Below are 11629 nucleotides of genomic sequence, written 5' to 3'. Positions count from 1 at the left end.
ATTCCCTCAGGGCTAACGGCTAAAACAGTTACTAAAAGACAATGTGAACATGTTCGATCTATATTGGAAATTTTAATTTCTAACATTACTTTAAGAGGTTTTGATACAGGCCGAAGTTTCCCTCAGTGACCAGAAGTTGTAAAATAGCCACAGACTATGTGCATAGAGCCAATGATGGTGCATGTGACTTCAAGTTTCTTCCCCATTCCTATACAGACATTGTGAGGGCCTACTGTTATTTTTGGGTGTGAATTTCTGTATGAATGTGTCAGTGAATGGGTGTGGATGGCAAAACTACCCAGAAAAAGCCTAAAGTACTAAACACAGTGAATACATACATGTGTTATTTGTCAGATTGTGTAATCTATCTGTAAAGTGATGGATTCCACTTTATTTGATTTGTTTCTTTTATCTCATTTTTTTTATCTCAGATTCTTTTACCACATGCCACACTTAAACCTAGGTCACTGAATAAACACAACAAAAGGCATTTCTCGTAAGAGCAGCTAGAAAATGGCATCTAGGCATTTCAGATGGGTGCTCTTTTCAGTATTTTATTTCTCCAACCCTCTTTTGTTGCCCTCGTCTACAGAGCCTGACCATTTCAATATCTCAGCCTATCTAATAACAGATATTCCTCTGTGGATTCTCTCTGCTTCATCTCACTTACAAGTATGCATGTGTGCTTGTCATGGCCTCTCTTTCTCGCTCTCTTTTACACTCTCTGTCTGTAAAATTATACCCCTCTCTACCCTTTCTCTCCCCATCCAGCCCATTGCGATTGGAATCACTTTAATTAAGTAACAAATTCTGTTGGCATAGTAACAGCCCAGCCAATTTATCATGGGAAATAGTATGTGAGACAACACAAGTTGCTTGGCAACGGCCAATGGCGGCCAAGGTGCCACGGTGACAAATTGCAAACGGATTCAGATGTATGTGACGTTTGAGTGGCATGGCGAAGGAAGGAAGGAAAAAGGCGCAAGTTGATGAGTGTGAGACACGGAGACCAAGGACACAAATGTTGCCTTGACTTTTTTGTCAGCATGTATCCCATAATCATAACCTGTAAACTAACATTTGACCTGAACCAGGGGTTCCCAAGATGATTGTGTGATTGGAGAGATAAAAGTTATAGTAAACACAATTTAAACACCAAGGCTTTGCATTCTTTAAAATCTGCTGTATATATTGTACAACATTTTAAAACATAATTACAAAACTGAAAACTGAAAACTAAAAACATATGTATTTATTCATATGTAATGACCCTTCACGTCCCACTTGCCGTACTGACCCACACTTTGGGAATCACTGATATATAACTGAACACTGAACATACATTTTAAACCAGTGCTTTGTGGTGCATTGGTGTGATGCTCAGGGAGAACAACATGATCAGTTAACTGCAAGGAAGCAGGAAGCACCTCTAGTTATGTTGCAGCCATTGTTAGTGCTTCCACATCCAGAGTGACCCAGGCACACGCCACCACCAACCACTCCTACTGCAAAGAACCTTGCCTCAAATAACTGAGAATTTTAGAAACGTTTATATGACATATATGAGGTCATTTGCCAAAATGTCACAGTGATACTTATTTTCTTTTACAGAATATTCACATTGAACATTTCCCATGGTTTCCAGAAAAGTTTGTGTGTGTGTGTGCGTGTGACCAGGCTGCACAAACCATCACCTGATAAGCAACAAAATCCCTCTTCTTCTGAAAAACAACAGCCATCAAACACGTCATCTCAGCCCCTATGCAAGTTTGTTTTTTGTTTTTTCTTTTCTTTTTTTGTTCTGGAAGTATGACCTTATAGACACTGGCCTTTTACAGCAGATGTAAAAGCTTTCATGAACTGGCTATACGTTAACTTCCTGCTGCGTTGCAACAATCAGTGAGAGAAAAGCAGCAACAGTGACATTTATTCATATGAAAATGTCACTGATTATTACTTTTTAAAGTGGCTGCAAATGCTGCCTTCAGTAACATCTCTGAAGAATTTGGAGTGTGTGGCCACTGCTTGAGCAGTGGAATTGTTAATTTTATCAAGCAATTTATGAAGAGGAACTTTATTTACTGTACACTATATGCATAGTGTTTGGTTCAGAATTGTCCTCCTTGCTGATGCTGGTTCCATGGACACCAATCCATCTGACTACTGACCTTATTCTGATGAAGATGTTCACCTGATTACAATCTTTAAATGACCTGTTAAAAGAATTATTTTCCTTTTTCTATTCCTCTTTGAATTATTCATCTGACTCTGAACCAGATGATGACCTTATTCTGTTAAGGTAATCACAGCATGTTTAAAAGTGTTTTGGGGCGATGGTAGCACAGTGGGAGAGTCGTCTTTCAGCTCGAGGGTCCAATTCCCGGCCCTGCTAGTCTACAGGCCGAAGTGTCCCTGGGCAAAACACTTAATCCCACATTGCTCCTGATGGCTGTGCTGGCAGTGTGTGAACAGGTCTGTGTGATAGAAAATGCACTGCAAATAGATGCACTCTGTGAACGGGTGAATGGCAAAATTGTATTTCAAAGCAGCTTTGAGTGGTCGTCAAGAAAAACACTATATAAATACAGACCATTTACAATTTCAAATTTCAAAAGGGAACTGGTCTTAGTCAGATCCCTTTTTTTTCTGTTCTTAGCCACTATTTTCTAACATATAGAATGTGTGAAGAGGAGAATCTGCATTTTAGAGGGACTTTAAGGAGGCATATTCACAGGGTGATGGTGAGTGGTAGAGCATGTCGTCTTTCAACTCTAAGGTTGATGGTTGAAGAACTCTGTGCCACTGGGAATTCAAGTTAAATTCAGTTCTTCAGTTCACACTCAATTATTCTGCCACAGTGGGCCAAAGCATCTCGGTTTGCACGTCAGGTTGATAGCATGAGTTTGACAAAGTAATACCTTTGTCTCGCTGATTATGTAAAAAGTGAAGCACTGTCACTTTTTAGGGTGGATACTCACTGCAGGTAGACTTCACCTGAGACACCTGTGCCCAATCACACCTGCCCAAGTGTAAGCATGAATCCAGTGTCAGTCTGGGTGTGTGTGTGCGTGAAGGAGAGAGAGAGAGCTGCAGAGGCATGGAGATTAATTATTGAAGCAATGCGTTTAAAATAAAACAGAATCAATGTAAGACGGTCAGTGTTGATTCTGTGGTGGCCCGGCTACCATGCAATGGAAAACACTGAAGTATATTAGGAATTGTGCAGCTCCCCTAACATGTTGCGGATGTGTGGCCCAGAAATTTGAAGAACTAAATTTAAATTAAGAGTGAAACTGAACTGATAGCATTAATTAGCGATGAAATAGTTTTGAATTTATTGCAATTCACTTTCATACCAATACAGTCAGTTTTAAATTACGGTTTTCAAATTCTAAATTTAGAAACAATTATTTAAATTGTTCAGTTCATGTTCAAATTGAGTGATTCAAAATCAGATATGAATAATTCAATTTCAGTTCCTAGTGGCACAGAATTCTTTCCATACAAGACACTTATCCCCACATTGCTCCCGATGGCTGTGCCTGCAGTGTGTGAAAGACGTGATAGAAAAGGTGCTGCACACAGATGTACTGTACAAATGTGTGAGTGAATGGCATAACTGTGGTGCAAAGCAGCTTTGAATGGTCATCAAGCGTAGAACAGTGCTTTATAAAGACCATAGTTAAGTGGCAGCCATATTTCAAACAGCACACAAGTTTCTTCTTAAAGCTTATGGGCATGCCAGGAAAAAATGGTCAAAAAAAGTTCCCCTCAATGGTCTATTATGAATGTGGTGTAGTATGTTTATTTTTTGCAGATATAATACAAACAGTGAATCTCATTGTCAGCACCTTAAACCCACAGAAAGTCAAAAATCACAAGAAAGATCCAGATTTTTTTTTTTATTTTGATATTTTTGTGTCCTGATATGTGGGAGGGAAGTTTGTGAGTCTGATCGATTGCCATGATGTTCCCGCTGTACGGTCATCTGCTGTTCCCGCAATCACACTGTCACTTTTGTCCTCATAAAACAGTTAAGCAGCCTTGATATCACTCCCATTTACCTTGTTGTTGAGACACAAATTCAGAGAGAAAAGTTTGGCCGTGACAGGCACCACTTTTTCATGACTATTGTGACACACACACACACTCATACACACACACTCAGTGCGTGGAGTCATTTCATTTGCGACAAAGATGTTTGCTGTAATGCATATCCTTGATATGTTGTCTCTCTCCAGTGCACAGTCCTATCATAAACCCCTCGCGGACCTAACGAATGGTGCACTCACCGGACTATGTGGTTACATGATGAAAGTTATTCATCACATTTGAATTATTCTAATCAATTTGCTGTCAGGATAACTGCCGTGGCTGTTACACCGACACTGCCGTCAAGCACCGTTTGGTTGCAGCTCGGCGCTGCCTGTGAAATTTATACTTTCCATAAGTACTCGTAAAACCTTCAAAGCATGACTGAGCGCGGAGAACCACCCCCCTGCCACCACCACCACCATCGCCACCCTGACACCCTCGTCAAGGCGACAGCTGCCGACAACAAAGTCACTCAAAAAGACAAAATTAGATACAGAAGTGTGCAATCGCACTAAAACAGTTTGCAAACACAAAGACAAAAGGAGCCTAAGAGTTAGAAGGACTGAGATCTAAATGGCCAATTATAGGATGACATTAAGGCCTCGATCATAACAGTTGGAAGCATCTGCTACCCTGTGTTACTTCCTGCATTTACGCCATTTAACACAAACAAGCAGGTCATCAAAACCCACCACTGAATATGGACAGACGTCAGAGGACAGAGGACACATGGACAAATGGTGATTATATGTGTCTTTTATCTAGGGATGCACGATATATCGGCATTAATATTGGTATCGGCCGATGTTCGTCATTTTTTAACATATCGGCATCGGTGCAATGAGTAAAACTGCGCCGATTTTAACAACCGATGTTTATACCCGTCTAATTGCTGTTTGTGTATGTGTGTCGGGAAGGGGACAGCGTCAGTGACGCAAGCGCAGCACAAGGTGTGTGTGTGTGTGTTTGTGTGTGTGTGGAGGAGAGAGAATGTCAGCGGTGTGGGCGATTTTTCAGGGTGTCAATAGAAGATACGCGAAAAGCATTATGCAACACTTGCAAAGTCGAGGTAATGCGAGGAGGGTTCCGCGTCAAGTCATTCAATACCACAAATTTGATCATGTCATTTGAAAAACCGCCACCCAGAAGTACACAAACAACGGCAGGAAGCTAACGCTAGTAACATTAGGCAGCAGACAAAAAGAAAGCAGCGCAGCTGGAACTCGACCAAAGGAAGACAGTGGCCAGGGCAATAACGATCAAGGTAATGGAAATGATTGCTCTTGACGACCAGCCGAGGGTTCCGACGGTTGATAGCGCATATTGAACCCCGCAACAACCTGCCAAGTCGGCGCTACTTTTCCGATGTTTTGCAATTGAATAAATATCTGGTTGCCATGAATACTGGCAAGTTTGATAAAGTATTTTAACATGTTTTTTTTAATTATGGCAGCTCTTAGTAGAGCTTGTCAGGTATTGTTTCTCATATCTGTTGTGTAGTTTTATTGTGAAGGGAAGTGGCGCGGTTGTTGTTGCCGGGAGGAAGGGTTGTTGACTTTATTTACGTACCCAGTATAGACGCCCTTATCTCGGTTACAGTAACTTTGGCAGGGTATTATTTTTATTTATGTTCATGTTTGTAATTTATGATCCAAACTTTCTCACAGGAGTTTAGTGAGTTGAGGGAGTTAAACTGTACTTTAATTTAGTTACACACTTGCTACAAGTGGTAAATGTTTCTAAAAACCTTTACTTGTAGTTGGTTACTTGTGTCTTATGTGACCTTGTTATTTGGAGGTAAAACATGTTTTGAAAATAAAGAAAGACATTCAAAAATTCAGCTTGCATGATTTTCATTCTGTACAAACTTTTATCATCTCAGAAACTTTTTTTTAAAAACATATATCGATATCGGTAAATATCGGTTATCGGCCATAGCAGCAATATTAATATCGGATATCGGTATCGGTGGAAATAGTCATATCGGTGCATCCCTACTTTTATCACTTGATGAAACACTAGTGATAGTCAGCAGGGACCTTTCAAGGTATTCTGTTTTTTTTGTTATCTTAATAGCCGTGTCTTTCTATATTGTACATTAATAGATGATACAATTCATGCTTGCTAAATGCATGTCTTTGCTGCTGGAACACTGGAAATTTCCCCTTTATCTTCTTCTTTTCCTTTCGGCTGCTCCCTTCAGGGGTCGCCACAGCGAATCAACCTCCTCCATCTCACCCTGTTCTCTGTATCCCCCTCTCGCACACCAACTAACTTCATGTCCTCTTTCACTACATCCATAAACCTTCTCTTTGGTTTTCCTCTAGACCTCCTGCCTGGCCGTTCCAACCCCAGCATCCTTCTACCAATATACTCACTATCCCTCCTCTGTACATGACCAAACCATCTCATTCTGGCCTCTCTGACCTTATCTCCAAAACATCTAACGTGCTGTTCCTCTGATTGACTCATTCCTGATCCTACCCATCTTCGTCTGATTGACTCATTCCTGATCCTATTCATCTTTGTGATCCTATCTATCTTCTTGGAAATTTCCCCTTTATGGGACAAATAAATAATTATCTTTTCTTATCTTATCTTATTATGGGGCCCCTAGCAAAAGAAAGTCCTGCATCGAACATATCCAACTCACTGCCAACTGTTGTTAGCATTTAAGTGACAACCAACCCATTTTTCTGGTGCATAGAAAAAATAAATAAAAAAATAGTAGAAACTTGAGTAATTTATTCTACAAATCCACTTACTCACTCACTCATCTTCTACCGCCTTGTCCCCCACATGAGGGTTGTGGAGGGGGATCTGGGCAGGTCGCCAGTCCATCACAGGGCCACATATAGAGACAAACAACCATCCACTCTCACACTCACACCTAGAGTCAATTTAGAGTGTCCAATTTACCTAATCTGCATGTTTTTGGACTGTGGGGGGAAACTGGATAACCCGGAGAAAACCCACACACACGTCAACAAAACACGTCTTCAAAACCGAACATACAGAGTAAACTGGAGAGGATCCGTGTCGGAACCCTGTCCTCTAGCTACTGGGGTCCCTCATGGTTCTGTCTTGGGCCCTCTCCTTTTCTCTCTATACACCAACTCTCTTGGTTCTGTTATTCTCTCTCATGGTTTTTTCTATCACAGCTACGCCGATGACACCCAACTCATTCTCTCTTTTCCCAGCTCCGACACACATGTAGCAGAACGGATCTCCGCTTGTCTGACCGACCTCTCAGTGGATGTCTGACCATCACCTGAAACTCAATCTCGACAAGACTGAGTTTCTTTTTCTCCCAGGAAAGGGCTCTCCCACCACAGACCTGACCATCACCCTCGACAACTCTGTGGTAACTCCTTCTCATACCGCAAGGAACCTGGGTGTGACACTTGGGTGGGATACGGCCTCTTCTAACCCAGAAGGCGGCACAGGTTCTGGTCCAGGCTCTTGTCATCTCACGCTTGGATTACTGCAACTCCCTCCTGGCTGGTCTCCCTGCGTGTGCCGGACGACCTCTGCAACTCATCCAGAATGCAGCAGCTCGACTGGTCTTCAACTTACCAAAATTCTCCCACACTACACCGCTCCTCCGCTCCCTTCACTGGCTTCCTGTAGCTGCTCGCATCCGCTTCAAGACTCTAGTGCTTGCGTTCCATGCCACAAACGTATCCGGTCCAGCCTACATCCAGGACATGATCAAAACCTACACCCCAGCCCGCCCACTCCGCTCTGCATCGGCAAACCGGCTCGCTGCCCCCTCACTGAGAGGATTGCAGAGGCATTCACTGTCCTCGCTCCCAAATGGTGGAACGAGCTCCCCATCAACATCCGGACAGCGGAAAGCCTCCACATCTTCCGCCGCCGACTAAACCACACTTCTTCCGACTCTACCTTGACTAAGACGACGACCAAAAAAAAAAAAAAAAACGTATACATCGCACTTATGACTAGCACTTCATAGTTTGGCTTACTTGAAGCTCTTTCTTACTTCTAGCTCTAATTTGTACCCACATTTTTAAATGTACTTATTGTAAGTTGCTTTGGATAAAAGTGTCTGCTAAATGACATGTAATGTAATGTAATGTCCCCAAAATACATGTGTATCATGGTCCACACTGAGGTTCTGAAATTACAAAGTTTTGGAGAGCTAGCTTGCATGCAGTATCTTTTGTGCACACAAATCAGAAGTGTACAAGAGTGACACAGTCACAACATGTATCCGTTGCTATGCTTCTGTTTTTCTGGGTGTGTAGTTTCTTACACACCAAACCAGTAAAGTATAGGGAAAAGCAACACATGCACTGTTTTGTTGCTTAGTACCAAAAAACAAAGAAAAAACAAAAACACACCTCAATTTCTTCCATGTGTTTCTCAAGTGGTTTTAGATGCTGCATGTGAAAAGGCCTTTAGTTTGTTTCCGAGCACCCCCTTGAGCCCCTTTTCCACTAGCACGGCACGCCTGGCCTTCGCTTTACAGAGCCATTTTCATCTATGACCGGTCATGCCCCTTGCAAGACCATGCACCCTTTCCAGACACACTCTCAATCAGTATGAGCCTGGAGTTATCCAAGCTACTTCTGCATCAGAAGTAGCTTGTGAGCTTGTGTGTGATGATTCACATACGCTTGGCCTTCACATGTTGGTGTCAACAGGAGGCAGATTATCTTCTCTACAGTTTATCACGGGAAAAGCCACTAAAATACAGCAACTGACTCCTTTTCCATTGCCAGTAGAAGAGGTTATCTTTATTTTCTCTTTATTTTTCTTTCGTGCTGTTCAATGTCAGAAATGTGACGTTAACACCAACCTTGCAACACACCAGAAAAAAAAAGCACCATGGAGATCTCTGACAATGTCAAGATGACTATTTATACTCAGCAGCAACTGAGTCTTTTGAGATCTGCTTTCTGAACACTGCACATCATAATCATGCTGGAAAAGGTGTAGATGAGTGTAGAGTCTGTGACCAGACAGCTTAAATAATGTCCAGACCAATGGGTTGAATTAATTCCGCTCAATATTAATTTTATCGCTTCATTAAAAAGCAGTCATTTGTATTGATTTGGTGTATAAATTTGGCAGCATACAAACACAATAAACAAAATTAAGGAAAATGCAGATTTTATTCAATTATAACTACTATACTATAACTTTTGAAAATATCAAATTACTACACTAGACACGCACACACACTAATGCTGCAGTCAAAACTGACTTTTTACAGTTTACATATGAGTGACGGTGCTTCGCTGGTTAGATGATAAGATAAATAAATAAATAAAAATGATAACTCCTTAACTTAAACCAAGACACTTGTAGAAGAAACATTCCACAGACATCGCTCTTAACGTTGTCTTCAACATAGGCTGCCTCCAACTCCTTTGTGCGCTCTTCATCAGATAAGTTCTTGTATTTCTCCTCGTGTTTGGTCCCGTAGTGGCGATTCAGATTGTAATCCTTAAACACAGCGACTTGTGTACCACAAACTAAGCACACGGCTTTACTTTTGACTTTTGTAAAGAAATATTAAGCAGTCCATGTCTTGATGAAAACACGCCATTGGGAATCAACTTTTCTTTCTTTAACGTGAGCCGACATTTATAGGGGGCCAGAGGTAACTGGCCCGCATCACCTGTCGCTGTGCAGACAGACGTGGATACGTGTGTCCATACATCAGGCTTTTCAAAATAACAGCAACACAATTGTATTGCATGCGCAGCCGTGGGCCGGACAGGGATGCCCAATACCATTTCGCAGGCAATACTCAACAAAGCCATCGCGGTTACATTACAAATGTATATGGAACATTTCAGTCTCATAACAACGGAAAGCACAACTCGCATACATTGTAAGATTTCAAGCATGGAATTGTTATAGTTACTGTCAAGTTTCACAAGAATCCTCTGATCTTGAGGAAGATGAACAAAGCCATGATGATGCAGCAGATGCAAGTGGTGCATTTTCTAGTAATGTTGGGGGCACAATCCATAACTTGCCAAAAGTAATGCAAAATGTTGCTGTAGCATTACTCAAAATGTTGCTGTAGCATTACTCAAGTTGGAGCATTTGTCACATGTCCCAAACAATAAAATCGACAAGTTCTTAGAGGAGCTGCTCGACTTATTAACTTCAGCACTATTGCCATTCTCAATGGATGTACTTGAAAGTCTGTTTCAGAAACACAATGCCACTTTAGATAAACAATTGTTTCAGAGCATCATCTAATTAATTCATATTAATTATCTAGTTTCGGGAAAACTGATCTTGAGATCACAAATGCTGCAACAGTTTCTGTGAGTCTTTCAAAACAAAAAAAACAAGACAAAAAAATACTGAAATTGACTGAAAATTTAGTAGTAGTTTCATATTAGTCACGTTTAAATTCAGTCTCACATGCCTCGTATTGAGACCACACAGTTGGTGTAGTGGTTGCATGTTCTCCCTGTGTGTGTGTGGGTTTTCTCCGGGGTTCTCCGGCTTCCTCCCACAGTCCAAAGACATGCGGTCTTTGGACTGTTGTTGTTTACTCTATTTGACCTGCTCTAATTGACCATAGGTGTGAATGTGAGAGTGAATGGTTGTTTGTCTTTGACCCCACCCATGAATGTGCCTCATATTTACCAATGTTTCATTTAATATGGATATACTAACATCACACTGTTTATTCTTGTTTCTTTTTTTGATTCTAGTAAAATGGCCGCCCCTGCCTCAGTGGAAATCTGTATTATACTAGGAGTAAACAGTTTGCAGAGGTTGTTCCTCCCTGATGGGATTCCAGAGTCTGTCAGTGAACATATAAAGAGGCAGTGTGGAGTAGACAGGAACTTCAGACTTCAGTTCATGGATGCTGAATTTGATAATGAATTTACCAACTTGACGTCTACATTTCAGGATAAAAGTACCATCAAGGTCATCTTCAACTGGTCTGATGACCCTGTTGGCTCTCCTCCCCCTTCCTACTCAGTTGTTGCCCCTGCCAATCCTGGAGGTTTTTCTCTGCCCTCTGCTGCTGCTGCCTTTCGCTCTGTAGAGGATTCATCTTCCTCATTTGATACAGACATATTGTCCTCTCCAGAGTCCACTTCCTCCAGATCCTCCAGCTGGCCCGCTGTCTTCCTCGGTTTACATATGATGAAGTACAGCTTGAAAAGGCCAATGCTGCCTTTAAAGACACTGGATCTTTGTTGAGCCCTAATTGGAAACTTAAATCTTATATTCTGGATGGCTTGGCTGAAGCCATTATACAGTACAACGTCTACCCCTCCGATAGGGATTTTGAGGATGTAACTGATGCTCTAATTTCAACTCTTCCATGTTTGAAAGAGCCCAGTTCAGACAGTGGATATGGTGGCTGGAAGACAAGCTTGAAATATAAACTTGCTTACTACCGAAAAAAACTGACGAGAGTTGGATGCCCAGAAGTTGAGTTGAATTGGTGAATTTTCCAACTCTTAAACCCAGTGACCGATGTAGCCTATGGGATGAACATAACAAAGAAAACTGAAGTGAATTACTGCCA

The sequence above is a fragment of the Solea solea genome, chromosome 18 (genome assembly GCF_958295425.1).
Source record: "Solea solea chromosome 18, fSolSol10.1, whole genome shotgun sequence".
NCBI classification, from domain to species: domain Eukaryota; kingdom Metazoa; phylum Chordata; class Actinopteri; order Pleuronectiformes; family Soleidae; genus Solea; species Solea solea.
Note: the sequence above shows the minus strand (reverse complement) of the source record.